At 42.6% G+C, this 14,671-nt stretch overlaps 1 protein-coding gene and 1 pseudogene across 3 annotated transcripts in view; one reads left to right on the top strand and one right to left on the bottom strand.

Moving 5' to 3' along the window:
- Window positions 1–11,653, bottom strand: part of LOC101653173 — a 15,175-nt pseudogene extending 3,522 nt beyond the window's left edge.
- COLEC11 (collectin subfamily member 11) overlaps window positions 10,512–14,671 on the top strand; it is a 109,216-nt gene continuing 105,056 nt past the window's right edge. For all 3 annotated transcript variants that reach the window (XM_004709810.3, XM_045294260.1, XM_045294259.1), the window contains exon 1: window positions 10,512–10,574. The gene's annotated coding sequence lies outside the window, so the exon portion shown is untranslated. The remainder of the gene's footprint in view (window positions 10,575–14,671) is intronic.

The raw sequence follows: 14,671 nt of genomic DNA, 5'->3' as shown, positions 1-14,671 counted from the left end.
CAATACCCTCCCCTTGGGTGGGTTAGCGCCCCGTGCCCCCGCTACCCATTTCATCCTTATTTTCATCAGTTTTCCCCTTTACCCACCTCCTCCCCAGTTGTCTACTATGTGCATCCCTGTATTTGATCTGGTTCCTGCCATACTACCCGGTCCTCACACCAAGAATGTTTGTATATATGTTTTTCACTATGCCCCTTTTTCATTTTTTTTTTTTTACACTTACCTCAGCGGACTCATGTTGTACTTGTCCTTTTCTGCCTGACTTACTTCGTTTAGTATGATTTCCTCCAGCTCTTCCCATGCAGCGATGTGCTTCATACGTTCATCACTGCTTTTTAACGATGCGTAGTACTCCATTGTATGTTTATACCACAGTTTTTTAATCCAATTATCAGTTGATGGAAATTTGGGTTGCTCCGAACTCCTTGCAATTGTGAACTCTGCCGCAATGAACATTGGAGCACAGATGTCTGGCCTTGGTTTGTTTCTTGCCTCTTCTAGGTAAATGGCCAGTAGGGGGATTGCTGGGTCATTTGGTAACTCAATTTCCATCTGTTTTAGATATCGCCCGATCGATTTCCATAGTGGTCGTACATACTTCCAAGTCCACCAGCAGTGGATGAGAGTTCCTGTCTTCCCACAGCCTCTCCAACACTTGTTGCTGCCTGATTTTTTGAATTAGGCTACCTTTGAGGGTGTTGGGTGGTACCTCATTATTGTTTTAATTTGCATTTCTCTTATGGCTAAAGATCGGAAACATTTTGTCATATGTTTCTTGGCCATTCGGATTTCTGCCTCTGTGAAGCTTCTGTTCAAGTTCTTTTGTTGAGGTCGCCCTTGGTTTCTTTTAATAGTGTTCTGTAGTTTTCCCCGTATAGATCTTTTGTTCTATTAGTCAGGTATATCCCTAGATATTTCAATTTGTATTTGGCTATTGTGAAGGGCACCACTTTTTTGATCTCCTCTTCTGTGGTCTTATCCAATGTGTATAACAGTCCAATGGACTTCGCTTTGTTGATCTTGTATCCTGCCACACTACCAAACTCCTCTATTACTTCTAGTACTCCCCTTGTGGAACTTTTGGGATTTTCCATATATAAAATCCTATTATCTGGAAATAACGATAGTTTCACCTCTTCCTTCCCCAGGTGAATGCCTTTGATGTCTGTTCTTTGCCTTATGCTGTTAGCTAAAACCTCCAGAACAATATTAAATAAGAGTGGAGACAAGGGGCATCCTTGTCTGGTCCCCTTTTTCAGTGGGATGGTGTTAGTCTTTTCTCCATTTACTACCACATTGGCTGTTGGTTTTTCATATATAACTTGTATTGTCTTGAGGAACTTTCCTTCCATTCCTATCTTCTCAAGTGTCTTAAACAGGAATTGGTGTTGGATGTTGTCAAATGCTTTTTCTGCATCTATCGATATTATCATGTAGTTCTTATAGTTTTTCATGTCAATGTGACGAATAATACTGATGTTCTTTCACATGTTGAACCATCCCTTCATCCCTGGTATTAGTCCCACTTGGTCTTGTTGGATTATTTGTTTTATATACTTTCGTATTATGTTGGCTAGTATTTTGTTAAGGATTTTTGCATTGATGTTCACTAAGGATATTGGTCTGTAGTTCTCGATTCTTGTGGGATTCTTGCCCGGTGTTGGTATCAGAGTTATACTAGCTTCATAGAAGGAGTTTGGGAGTTTGCCATCTTTTTCTATGTTCTGGAAGAGTTTGTGTAGGATTGGTGTTAGTTCTTCCCTAAATACTTGATAACCTTGTCTATTTCTTCTATTGCTTTGGTCTGTTGAGATTCTTGACATCCACTGATGATTTTCCAGGGAATGATTCTTTTTCCTAGAATGTGTCCATGTCTTCCAAATTGTTGAATTCATTGGAGTACAATCCTTCATAGTACAGTGTAACTATCCTTTTGATTTCATTAGGGTCTGTTGTAATGTCCCCTCTTTCACCCCTTATTCTTGTTATTAAAATTTGTTCCCTCCTTTCTTCTGTTAGGTTTGTAAGTGGTCAGTCAATTCTGTTTATCCTTTCAAAGAACCAACTTTTAGCAGCATTAATTTTTCCCAAGTTTTCTTATTTTCCCTCTCCTGAATCTGAGCCCTGATTTTTATAATTTCTTTTCTTTTGCTATTAGTAGGATTGTTCTGCTGATTCTTCTCTAGTTGTAATTTTTGTGCCAGCATATCAATCATGAGTCACTCTTCCTTTCTCAGGTGTGCTTGTATTACTATGAAACTTCCTCTGATGACTGCCTTTGTTGTGTCCTATAAGTTTTGGTACATCGTGTGCTCATTCTCGTTGGTTTCTAGACATTTCCTAATTTCGTCTCTGATCTGCACCAGTACGCACTCCTTTTGCAGTAGAGAGCTATTCATCCTCCGATTGTTTGCTCTTGTTTTCTTTGTCTTCCTTTTGTTGATTTCCAGCCTTATGGCACAGTGGTCAGAGAGGGAGGTCTGTATGATATCAGTGTTCTTAAATTTATGTAGATTCTTATGCCCCAGCATGTGGTCTATCTTCGAATATGTGCCATATCGGCTTGAAAAGAATGTGATTTTTTTTGTATTTGGATGAAAATCTGTGTAAATAGCTATCAGGTCAAATTGTCTAATTGTTATGTTTAGATCTCTAGCCTCCTTGTTGAGTTTCTTTCCCTGTGATCTATCTTTTTCAGAGAGTGGTGTGTTGAAGTCAACCACTATGATTGTTGAGGCTGTGATTTCATTTGTAATCTTTTGGAGTGTTTGGTTGACGTATTCAGAGCATCTCTCATTTGGGGAATATATGTTTACAATGCTTAGTGATTCTTTGTCTACCATTCCCTTGAGCATTATATAGTGTCCCTCCTTATCTCTTTTTATGGTTTGCACTTTGAGGTCAATTTTATCCGAGATTAGGATTCCAACCCCTGCTTTTTTTTGAATTGCTGTTTGCTTGGTATGAATTTCTCCTGCCTTTGATTCTCAGCCTATTTTTGTCTGTATCCTTGAGATATGTCTCCTGTAGGCAACAGATTGATGGGTTGTGTTTTCTATGCCAGTCTGCTAGTCTCAGTCTTTTAATGCCTGAGTTTAGGCCATTGATATTCAGGGTGATTATCTCCATCTGCGGACTCTGTGATGTCATCTTATACCTTTTTTGTTGAGAGTTTTCCTTTCTCATTGGTGTGTTGTGCATGTGTGTGTATTGTTCTTGGCTTCTTTCCATCCTTAAGCCAATGCTATCTTGGGGTCTGTTTTCTCTTTGTTGCCCTCTGGGTGAGGTTGTTCTATGTGGCGGTCTCTTAGTTGTGCTTGGTGAGTGTTGTTCTTCTGCCCATACTGGGTCAGCAAGGATCTTTTGTAGGGCTGGGTTTCTTCTAACGTATTCTTTGAGTTTTTCCTTGTATGGGAAGATTCTTACTTCTCCATCTATATTGATCAATAATTTGGCTGGGTAGCATATTCTTGAGTTTGCGTTGTGTTCCTTCAATTTTTGGAATATGTTACTCCACTCTCTCCTCTTCTTCATAGTTTCTGCTGATAGGTCTGAGCATATTCTTGTTCGGGAACCTTTATATGTGATTGCTTGTTTTTCACTAGCTGCTCTCATGATTTTCTCCTTTTCCTCACAGTTGGATAGTTTAACTATTATGTGCCTTGCTGACTTCTTCTTGGGATTCAGTCTAGTAGGTGTTCTTTCAGCTTCCTGAATGGTTGCCTGGTTTTCATTCATTAAGCTGGGGAAATTTTCCTCCAAGAATTCTCACTATTGTTGCAGATGACTTCTTTGTTGTGTCTTCCTCTGGTGTGCCAATAATTCTGATGTTGTTCCACTTCATAGTATCAGACATAGCTCTTAGGATTTCTTCAGCTTCTCTGATCATCTTATTAGATTTTTGTTCCCATTTGTTAAAGTCTGCTTGGCTGTCCTGCAAGTCACTGATGTGGTTCTCTGATTCCTCCAGTCGATTCTTGAGGTCCATGTTTCTGCTACTGGTTTTTGTTATCTCCTCCCTAAGCTCCTGTATTTCCTTTTGGTGTATGGCCTTTATCTATTCTATCATTTCATCCTTTTTCTGTATTGTTTCCCTCATATCCTGTTTGACTCTCAACAGCATTCTGAAAATTTCTTTCTGTGGCAGCTCAATATCTTATTCTTCTATGTATGTTGTTATGTTTGGGACATCTTCTACTATTGCCTTTTGTTTCTCCTGTTTTTTCGTTGAGGTTGTTGGGGCTGATGGCTGTTTGTGTTGCGTTGTTTTAGAGGAGCCAGGTGCCATTTTCCAGGGAGTCGAAGACCACTGCCTCTCACTGGGAGACTTGTAGGAATGCTTCTTCAAACTGCCTACAGCTAATTTCACTATGGAATTAACCTACCACTTTATCTTCCTGTGGCTTCCCTATCAGGGGAGTGTCCCAGAAGGCTGGTGGGTTGCCTGCATTGGTGTTTCGGAGGTTGAGCAAAGGTTCCTGCAACAGCTTGGAATGTTGATGAGTGTTGTCGGAGCTGCCTTATGCCCCAAGGTGCACAGGCAGGAACTCCCTTGTGAGAAGTTGGGCAGAGTATCTGCTGGAGGGAAAGCAGGGCTTTCCCTAGCCTCGGGCTAGCTACACAGATTGGAGCTCACCTAGCTGGGTGTGGTGCAGGCATAAATGCCCAAGGCTGAGGGGAATGGTCTGGAGGTCATCAGTGGAGTGTGAGCAAACAGGAAAGAGACAAAGAGGAGGAAAAAAAAATTAAAAGTGAGACCAGTTCGAGTGCGGTGGGGGTGGGGGGAGAATAGGGGAGAAAGGGAAAGAAAAGCAACTATGTAGCTGAGTCCCACTCCCTGCCCATGGAACTGCAAGGGTTTAGTCCCTGCCCTGAGGCAGCGCAGCCCTCAATGACTGTGGGGGGACAGGGAGCAGAGATGTAAACAAAAGCAACAATGTAGCGGAACCCCAATCCCTGCCCATGGAACTGCGAGGGTTTAGTCCCTGCCCTGAGGCTGGGGTGGCAAGCTGTGGCTGTGCCGAGCAAAAGCCCCTGCACAGACCTTCCGGTCTGTGGGGGAATAGAGCAGAGATGTAAACAAAAGCAACAATGTACCTGAACCCCGATCCCTGCCTGTGGAGCTGCAAGGGTCCAGTCCCTGCCCTGAAGCCGGCAGGGGCAAACTGTGGCTGTGTTGAGACCAAATCCTCCTAATGGCCCCTGCTTTGGCAGAGACAGTGGTGGGGCCAAGGTCAAGCCCCAGCTGGCTTCCACTGAGGTAAGCCAAAAGTCCCCAGCCCCTCAAAACCCCCTGGGTCTGTGCCTACTTATCTTTATGATGCTCCTCCTGCATTCCAGTTGTGTTAACATTCCCTCTAAGCAACTCTCTTGGGCTGAATTCTGCAGAGTCCCTCTGTTATGTGTCACTCCGTCGCCATCTTCCCGAAAGTCGTTATTATTATTTTATATCTTCCACTGTCTGTTGTTTCCCTTCACCCACATTCCTGTTATTCGTCCCCTTTGGGGCAGGGGCTATATATCCAACTTTGTGATGGTCTTCCCCCTTTCCCCTCCCAAACCATTGCCCCACCCTCATGATATCACTACTCCCACTACTGTTCCTGAGAGGTTTATCTGTCCTGAATTCCATGTGTCAAGAGCTCTTATCAGTACCAATGTGTGCTCTCCAGTCTAGCCAGATTTGTAGGGTAGAACTGGCTGATGGTATTGTGGGAGAGGAAGCATCCAGGAATTAGAGAAATGAGGTGTGTTTCGTTGGTGCTATACTGCATCTTGGTTGAAACATCTTTTCTTTATAACCCTTCTGTGGGGGAAATATAAAATTGCCTACAGATGGGCTTAGGGTCTTCACTCCAAACCCCCTTGTTCACACTGATATAGTTGTTTGTTTTGGATTTTTTAATACCTGATACCTGATCTTGTTGACACCTCATGATCACACAGGCTGGTGGGCTTATTTGCTCCCCTGGTGGATGGCTGCTTGTTTAACATCAAGTCTTTAAGACCCCAGATGAAATATCTTTCGATAGCCAGGCACCATCTGCTCTCTTTACCATATTTGCTTATGCACCCATTTTGTCTTCAGCAATCATGTCAGAAAGGTGAGTATCAATGAGTGCCAGGTTATTAGAACAGTGTTCTTGTGGTAAGGGAGGCCTTGAGTAGAGGTCCAAGGTCCATCTGATATCTTAATACTTTCATTATGAATTATATATTTATATATGATTTAGTATTAGTATATTTACATACATGCATGCCTATAGCTATACTTCTATAAATAGCCTTTGCCTCCTACTTCTTTCCTCTATTTCCTTTCACATTCCTCCTATCCCACTATCATGCTCACCCTATATTTGGCTCTCAGTAATTCCTCTTGGATGCAATGCACTTCCAGGCATTATACACCCTCCTTGCCATCAATGTTAGATCTCTTGTTGTTCTCTTATCCATGAGTTTGTTGGCTCCCTACTCACACTCCCCACCCCTCCTTTCCCATGTCTCTCTGGAATTGCCTTTCCCGTTGTTTTCTCCTTGGATTTGTTCATCCTGCCTACCTTATAAAAATAGACATAGGGCAAAAGGAAAACCAAACCCAAACAAAACAAGAAAAACCCAACAACCAATAGATAGTTCCAGGTTTGTCTGCTGACCTTTATGTTTGTTTTCCAATGAAGTCTGATGAGGTGCCATGCCCTATCCCCCAAATCAGAAGTCTATTTTCAGGATGTCTTGGCAACTTGGTTACTTTTCTCCTCCTGCTGCCCTGTTGCACTCCCTTTGAATTTCACCCAGCTGTGCATGGGGTGACAGCACACTTTCAGCACAGTGTCTCCAGTGCTGTCCCTATAGCACTATGGATCAGTAAGGAAACATCCTTGCTCATGGTGGGGTTGGCCCTATGGTCTTCTCTGTGCATTGGCTGCTCTGATCAGGGATGTCATTCCTGGGGCTTGGTGGGCCATGATGTGGTCCACTCTAGCTCTCTCTCTCTCTCTCTCTCTCTCTCTCCCTCTCAGTTTGCTCCCATGTGGTCTGTACAGACCCACCTCTCTACCCAGGGGATCTGCCAGCAGCTTGGTCTGAATAGATACTCTGCAGAGAGGTTTGGGCATCCCACTGTCCTCCAGAGCCTTCTCCAAATTGGGTGTTCATAATTTTTGCTCTGATACATTTCACGATACTTGAATTTTGTAATGGTCATCTTTGGATCACACAAACTGGTATGGTTCTTCTGTGTGGACTTAGTGGTTCCTTGCTTGAAACAGTTTATTTATTTTTATAAATAATTTTATTGGGGACTCTTACAACTCTTATAACAATCCATACATGAATTGCATCAAGCACATTTATACGTATGTTACCATCATCATGCTTGAAATAGTTTTAAGAAAATTGAAAACTGTATTGATGAGAAAAATACCGGAGAGTTTAACTAAGGAAAAAAATTTCCCCCATAATGAAAATACACCTGCTCATACTTTGGAGGATAGCAAGGGCTGCCCTATAAGAATTTCATTAAGAACCTTTACCCCATCCACCCTAAATCCTGGTCTTGCCCCTCCAAAGTTTTTTTAGTTCTTAATACTAACAGAATATTTAAAAGGAACACGGTTTGAGTCCTCGAAGGACACGGAAATTGCTGTTTTGATGTGTAAATCAAAGATACAGAACTCTTCCCAGGAAGGTTACTGAAATTCAAGCTCACTGCTATAGAATCAATTCCAACTCATAGAGACCCATAGGATGGGGTTGAATGTGCCCTGTAGGTTTCCAAGACTGTTAACTTTTTGTCCCAATGATGGGAAATAAAATTAAAAGTAGCAATTGTAGAAAATCCAAATTATGGAGATATTACACTCCCGTAGCAATAAATGCTGAACTAATATATCACATGAGACTGAGGAAGGAATTAAGAAGAGGAATTCTGAGGGCTCTGTCAACAATAAGATCCCAACTCCTACACCAATTCAGTGCTCTGTGCCTAAAGCAGAGAGGCATGCAAGAAGCAGGAGGGGCACAACAGGGGTGGGTGTATTTGGCCCTGGGGAGAGCTCAAGTGACAGAGCCAGGTAAAGAAGGGACACAGTGCGCCGTGAGTGCAGAGGAAGGGAAAATCAGAACATCCTCACCGCCATCCTGGTTGAGGCACTGTATGTCCCTTGAGCTGCCATCCTGGCCTCCATTTCCACTTTAGCCTGTGAGTCAGAGCAGGCCATTTGCACTGAGGGCATGAGGCAGCCATGGCAGCAGCCTGGCTGTGGGAGCCCTCAGGCTGCCCATTCAACACTAGCAGGAGAGGCGTCTCCACAAGAACATTAGGAAAGGAGTCATCCTTTCCCTTGTGCTGAATTTGGTGAAATTGAAGGTTGGGCTCAGGATGGCCACAATGTCCCCAATGAGCATGCCCTAGCACTGTACTACGTTATACACCATTACTGCATAGCAAAGTCCATCTGAATCTACCCGGCCACATGCAAAGCCACTGTAGTGAAGTTAAACACCGCCTTTCCCTGAACCAAACCAGGCTGCGGTGCATTCAGCATATGCTCATCCTGATTGAGCTCCAGGCTCATCTTCTGCCCAGAGGCTGACTGATGCGCCCATCATCACCAGAAGGGCCTAGATGTGCTGGTCGCAAGCTTCCCAGAGTGCTTGGCAACTTTTTGGTCTTTCCCTTTCCCTTGCTCTCAAGGAGGCCGGCTAGTGGATCCAGGAATGCCAGGAGCTGTTGTTTTCGTTGCCGGAACTCTGGCCAGGCAGGCGCCTCCAGGGCCTCCCTGTAGCTCTCCTCATATTTATATAACTTTGCCCTGTTCAGATGAAAGTCATCCAATTGACCTTCTCTGCTTGGGCATAGGCACTGAGGTCTTGTTGATCCGTATTGAGGTCAAGAGAAAGATGTGCATTCCCCAGGATATACCAAGAACGGCCATCATGGATATGCATCTGCATAGCCAACTTGCCCTGGAGGTCACAGTCCATGAGATAGAGTGAGGATTCAGCTCCAGGGTCAGTCCAGGGCTGTTGAAGCACCACTGACAGAATTTGCAGGGACATTTTGTTCTTGCCATGGGTGAGGGCTCCTGAGAAGCTGGTGTGGGCAGCTTCAACCTCCTCTTTCTTCCACAATACGTCACTCACCTGGTTCCAGGCTTCCACCAGCTCAGGCTCCAGCTTTAAGCCTTTGACAGAAGCTCCTCAGTTTTATGGCTGTATTCCAGAGTCACATTCAGTGCCTTCCTGGTTCGCATCAGAATATGGGCCTTTCCTTGAACAGACCCCATTATTTCCTTCATCTGCCACAGGGTCTTCCCTGTGTCCTCTCGCACATCCTGTTGCTTTCTTCCGAGCATCCTCAACACCACGAGTCTCGAAATGAATAGAGCTAATCCACCAGTCCTAAAATTTCTGCAATATTTGCTTCACTTCTTCCTCTTCATGAACTCATTCTCAGCCACCAATTATTACTCTTGAAGGGAGTAGAAAGCCTCATTCTCCCACGGAGTAGCCGGTGGCTTTGCTGTTAGCAGCCCAGCATGCAATCCATCAACTATACCACCTGGGCTCTGCCTCTGCCTGCACAAGCGTATAAACTAGCTCATTCAGGTATGAGGGGACTTCAAATGTCTATGGGGAAATTCCATCATCTTTTAGTCTCATTGGTTCATGAACTTTTTGAGGCCCCCTCATATTTTTGTGCAATAAAGAGTTTTATGATTTTGTAGCAATACTTTTGACTCACCTATTTAGTGAAGCATGAATGGAGTAAATATTGGGTCTTACCATGGCTTGAGTCTAAACAAGCAGTAGTTATGCAGTTATTATTTTTGAAATAAAGCCCCATCTCTTACTGCCATCAAGTCAATGTAGACTCATATTGACCGTATAGGACAGGGTAGAACTGACCCTGTGAGATTCCAAGGCTGCAACTCGTTTTGAGTGTAGAAAGCCCCATCTTTCTCCTGAATAGTGGCTGGTGGTTTTGAACTGCTGATCTTTCGGTTAGATGCCCAATTCATAGACACTAAGCCACCAGGGCTCCTATAAAGCCCCAGAGGGACAAAGATAAGGTGTGTGTGTGTTCATATTTTAATGTGTTAGCCATATTTATTTGTCTGGTTTGAGATCTAGTGTTTGTGGTCACTCTTTATACTTTTCTGAATTTTCACAATTCTCTTATTTTTTTCAAACGAAGGAAAAAGAATAGAGGTGAAATTAATAGGAAGCACTTAGCTGGTTGGGTTAAAGTGTTAAAGGGTTACTTAGGAAGTGTCCCACATATCTTCCAGAGGAGAACGCTAACATTGCAAATGTTTTCCAGCTTTCCCACACTTTATTATAGACCAGCAAGACAGTTGATGTATTTCAAACAGGAAGCTCTTTGCTGATAACAGTGCAGCTGTCCAGGCTGATTTGCTGGGCTGTCTGATGGCCCACTGCAGCAGCTTTCTCTCCGAGTGGTGGACTGCAGGTCAGTTTCTGTAAATAGCAGCCATGAGACTCCTGAGAGCAGTGTCCTCACAGGCCTGCGACAGTCGGGACGCCCCCTCTGCCTCCTGTGCCGCCTTCAGGTAGGAAACAATGTCCAGCTGATTTCAGCCCAGAGACCAGAACTGCTTGTTTAAACAGTGGGAAGATGTTGAGAAAAGAGGCAAGATTTCCACTAGGACTATAGGAAGGAATTAAGTTAAATGGGGAAAGAGAGATTTGTTCTTGGAATCAGGACAAGAATTAACCTATCAAATAAATTCCTCATTAGAATTCCAAAACTTTGATGAATTCAAGGTAGTGAGTAGAACATTCCTGGAATCTATTGATGAGGTACATTTGAGTTTATTAGAGCTCTTTGATGATTAAATCAAGCTCTCTTGGTTTACATAAGCTTTAAAGAACCTGAGATCCAGAGAGGCAATACATCTTTTTGCATCCTGATTCTAAGCAGCAGGGTCAGAGTGGCTGCAGAACCCAATTGATTATTTCCAAGTGCAGGGTTTCAAGTTTGGCCGAACTGTCTGAAGGTTTGGCAACATGGAAGAAAGTCACTAACTTTTAATTCAGTGGCTAGTAGGTTTGTTTTGGATTCAGTAATGGAAATGTCAGGCGAAGGGAAAATGAGAGCTGGTTAGACAGGGTAGGAGTCACCTCCAACAATTGCATTAACTAAAGCCTGCAAGGGATAGCCGCGCCTGTCTCCAATGCTCGCATGTAGGAACGAGCTGTCTTGTGAGAGCTGAGGTGATAGACTTCTAGATTTAAAAGATACAGTTTTACATGATAAAGTTCAGGGCTGTGGCTATTCAATTTAATGCTGATACCAGGCAAAGCAGGCCCCCAATCTTTCACAGTTGTTAGATTTTTATTATTTGGAAATCTTTACAATTACAAAAATCCTATATGCTAATGGCTTGTTTAAAACTAGGGATAGACAACAGGAAAAAAGGCTGTTTCTTATTTTGTGGTCTTGGACACGAGAAGAAGACTTGTGCTATTGGGGTGGAAATCTGTTTCACCAGCAAAGGCACAATAGGAAATGAAGTAGTAAAAGATTAAAAAAAAAAAAAAGGCAATAAAGCAGTGGGTGCTTCTTTGTGGAGGGCAGTGGGCAGGGGTGAGGGAGTTGTTACTTTTTCTGTAAAACGGGCTCCTTCATGCTGCCGTGGATGTGTTTCCTGGTAACATATTTGTAGTTTCTGTGAAATGCTCTATCCTGCTATATATATTTAATGAAAATGCAGAATTTTATACATGGCAACTAAGGCATATTGTTCCGATCTCCTTGTCTATTTTGTTCTTATAAAGTATTTCATTAGAGAATTCCAAACTTAATCCCTTTTCCCCCTTTTGTAAAATGGGCCCCTTTGAGTGCAGTGGGGGCCTAAGCCTTTTGGAGATAAGAATGTTGTTCTTGAAGAGATTCTGCAGGTAGCTTTGGCTTCTTGGTTTATAACATGAAATTCCTCTTCTAAGAAAGCACTCAGAAAGCAAGAAATCTGGGGAGAAGGGCTCCTTTGTGACTGTTAAGGAGCCCTGATGGTGCAGTAGGCTAGGCGCTGGACTGGTAACTACAAAACTGGTGGTTCAAAATCGCCAGCCACTCCACAGGAAAAAGATGAGGCTCTCAGCTTTTATAAATATTGGTAGTCTCAGAAGTTACAAGGAAGAGTACCACTCTGTCTCCTGGACTTCCTATAAGTCAAAGTAAAAATCAACTCAATGGCTGTGGGTTTGACTTTGGTTTTTAGTTAGGGTGTGTGGGTGCCCCTTCCCTCAGCCTCTATTCCCTGATTTCTGCTCTGATGACCTGCTGAGTTTCGACTAAGAGACAGAGCTCCTCAAGGGCAGAGACTGTGTCCTTTTCTTGTCCTATTAACTAGTGGATATTTAAATGAGTGAATAGGTGAGTAGATAAATATGAGGAAGTGAATGGTGGATGAATGAATGAGTTAATGAAGAATACTGAGTTTAATCTGTTTGGGTTACTTACCAACTCTCACTGGTTACCTCTTTTCTTGCAAGTTGCAACTAGTCTTTTATGGAATCACTCTGGAAACTTCCAGAGAGTGAGAACAATAAAAAGCATTCTGAGCCACATATTTTTCTCTTGACAGAAAATTTGTGGCTAAAAAGGAAATGTCTTTGTGAGTTATTGACATCTGAGACATTTGAAAAATATAAACCTAGCTTACCAAGAAGTGAGTATACCCATAGGCCTAACCATAAGAGTAGGTGAAATTAGTTTTTATAATCATTTTTAATGACTGCATAATGAAAGTATCCCAAAATATTTACTACTAAACAGTGGCTAATTACATTATAGTTGAGAACACTATGGAGTAATCAAATTAAAAAACCCCACTAACTGTCTTTGAATCGGTGCTAACTCATAGAGACCCTATAGGACAAGGTGGACTTTGAGAGTTTCCCAGACTAACTCTGATGGAATAAAAAGGTCTGGCTATATACTTTGCAGTGCTCCTTGTTAAAAAAATTATAAGGAACTGATGCAAGGTGTTACAGGGAATGTCAGGGAGAGGGGTTGGCAATAGGGAGGGGAAGGGGGGTTGGGTGTAAATAATGAAGGAGGGAGAGGGAACGAGCACTGCTACTGATGGTGATTGCAGCTTACTCTGGGGGTGAATCAACCATGAGGGGGAATGCTCTAGGAGGAACGTGGCAGTGATTGTACAATTTCCGCTTGAGATGATGGAACAATTGAGCTATTCAGTTGTATGATATGTAAGTTATGTTCCAATAAAATTGTAAAAAAAAAGAGGGGGTTATTGGATTTCAAGTTGGTGACAGAAGAGCAACAAACCAAGTTTAAGGGCCTTCTAAATGCAGACCTGGTAACTTGAGAAGTGGGCTAAGGAAGCACTGTATGGACATTAAACAGTATGGGAATATAGGCAAACGATAGCAGAATAGTATCAAATAGTATCTCTATTGCATGGTGAACTTCACTCACTCACTCATCTACTCAGCTTTGTTTCTGCTAAGTGCTAGGCGTGTGAGCTCTTCAGAACTCCTTACAAGTTACGTAGTTCAACTTGCTTCAAATAGGAATAATTCCCACATGGACCCAATTTTTAAGGGACTGGGGAAAGGAGTAAAGTTAAATTGATAACGATTCTTGACTGTGAGTGAAATTATGCTTCTCCTTTTGATTGTTTCCCTGCTGTTTGCCACTTGATGTGAACACAAGGGAAGATGTTGCACGGTGGGCTCCAGCACCAGTGTGAAAAGCTGCACTTGGTTGGAAAGACCAGCTGTGAGATTTGAGACACGTTGTTCAGTCTCTCTGTGTTTCACTTCTCTATCTTTAAAATGAGGAGTCCTAAAAACTTCACAAGGTTGTTTTGAACACCAAATAAGATATATGTGTTCACATTTGATGTATAATAAACATTGGCGTTTTTTCTATCAGAAAGAGATACACTTCTGTAGACATAAATATATAAATAAATAACTGAATACCTAGCGATTTAAGGAGCATCTAGATGGTCCCAAGATGCACAGAAAGCTTTGATGTACAGAAAGCAGAAAATTAAACAATTAAGAAGTGAAGCATGAGAAGACCCAGATTTCAATCCCATCACAACTAATTACTAGCTGTGTAACAATAGGCATATTATTTAATTTCTTTAATCTTTGACTGCTTAATCTGTAAGTGCTAACAACAGTCTCAATCAGTGTGGAGTAATATATGGGAGTTGCTCTTTTTAAAAAAAATAATTTTATTAGGGACTCGTATAACTCTTATCACAATCCACACATCCATCCATTGTGTCAAGCACATTTGTACATTTGTTGCCATCATCATTCTCAAAACATTTGCTTTCTGCTTAAGCCCTTGGTATCAGCAGCTCATTTTCCCCCCTCCCTCCCCACACACCCCTCCCTTATGAACCCTTGATAATTCACAAATTATTATTATTTTGTCATATTTATACTGTCCGACATCTCCCTTCACCCACTTTTCTGTTGCCTGTCCCCTAGGGAGGAGGTTATATGTAGATCCTTGTAATTGGTTCCCCCTTTCCACCCCACCCTTCCTCCACCCTCCCAGTATTGCCACTGTCAGCACTGGTCCTGATGGGATCATCTGCCCTGGATTCCCTGTGTATCCAATTCCTATCTGTACCATTGTACATCCTCTGGTCTAGTCAGA

This window comes from Echinops telfairi, unplaced genomic scaffold (assembly GCF_000313985.2).
Source record: "Echinops telfairi isolate 266 unplaced genomic scaffold, ASM31398v2 ScPeMD7_3509;HRSCAF=4178, whole genome shotgun sequence".
Lineage (NCBI taxonomy): Eukaryota > Metazoa > Chordata > Mammalia > Afrosoricida > Tenrecidae > Echinops > Echinops telfairi.
Note: the sequence above shows the minus strand (reverse complement) of the source record. Positions and strands in the feature narration are given on the sequence as shown.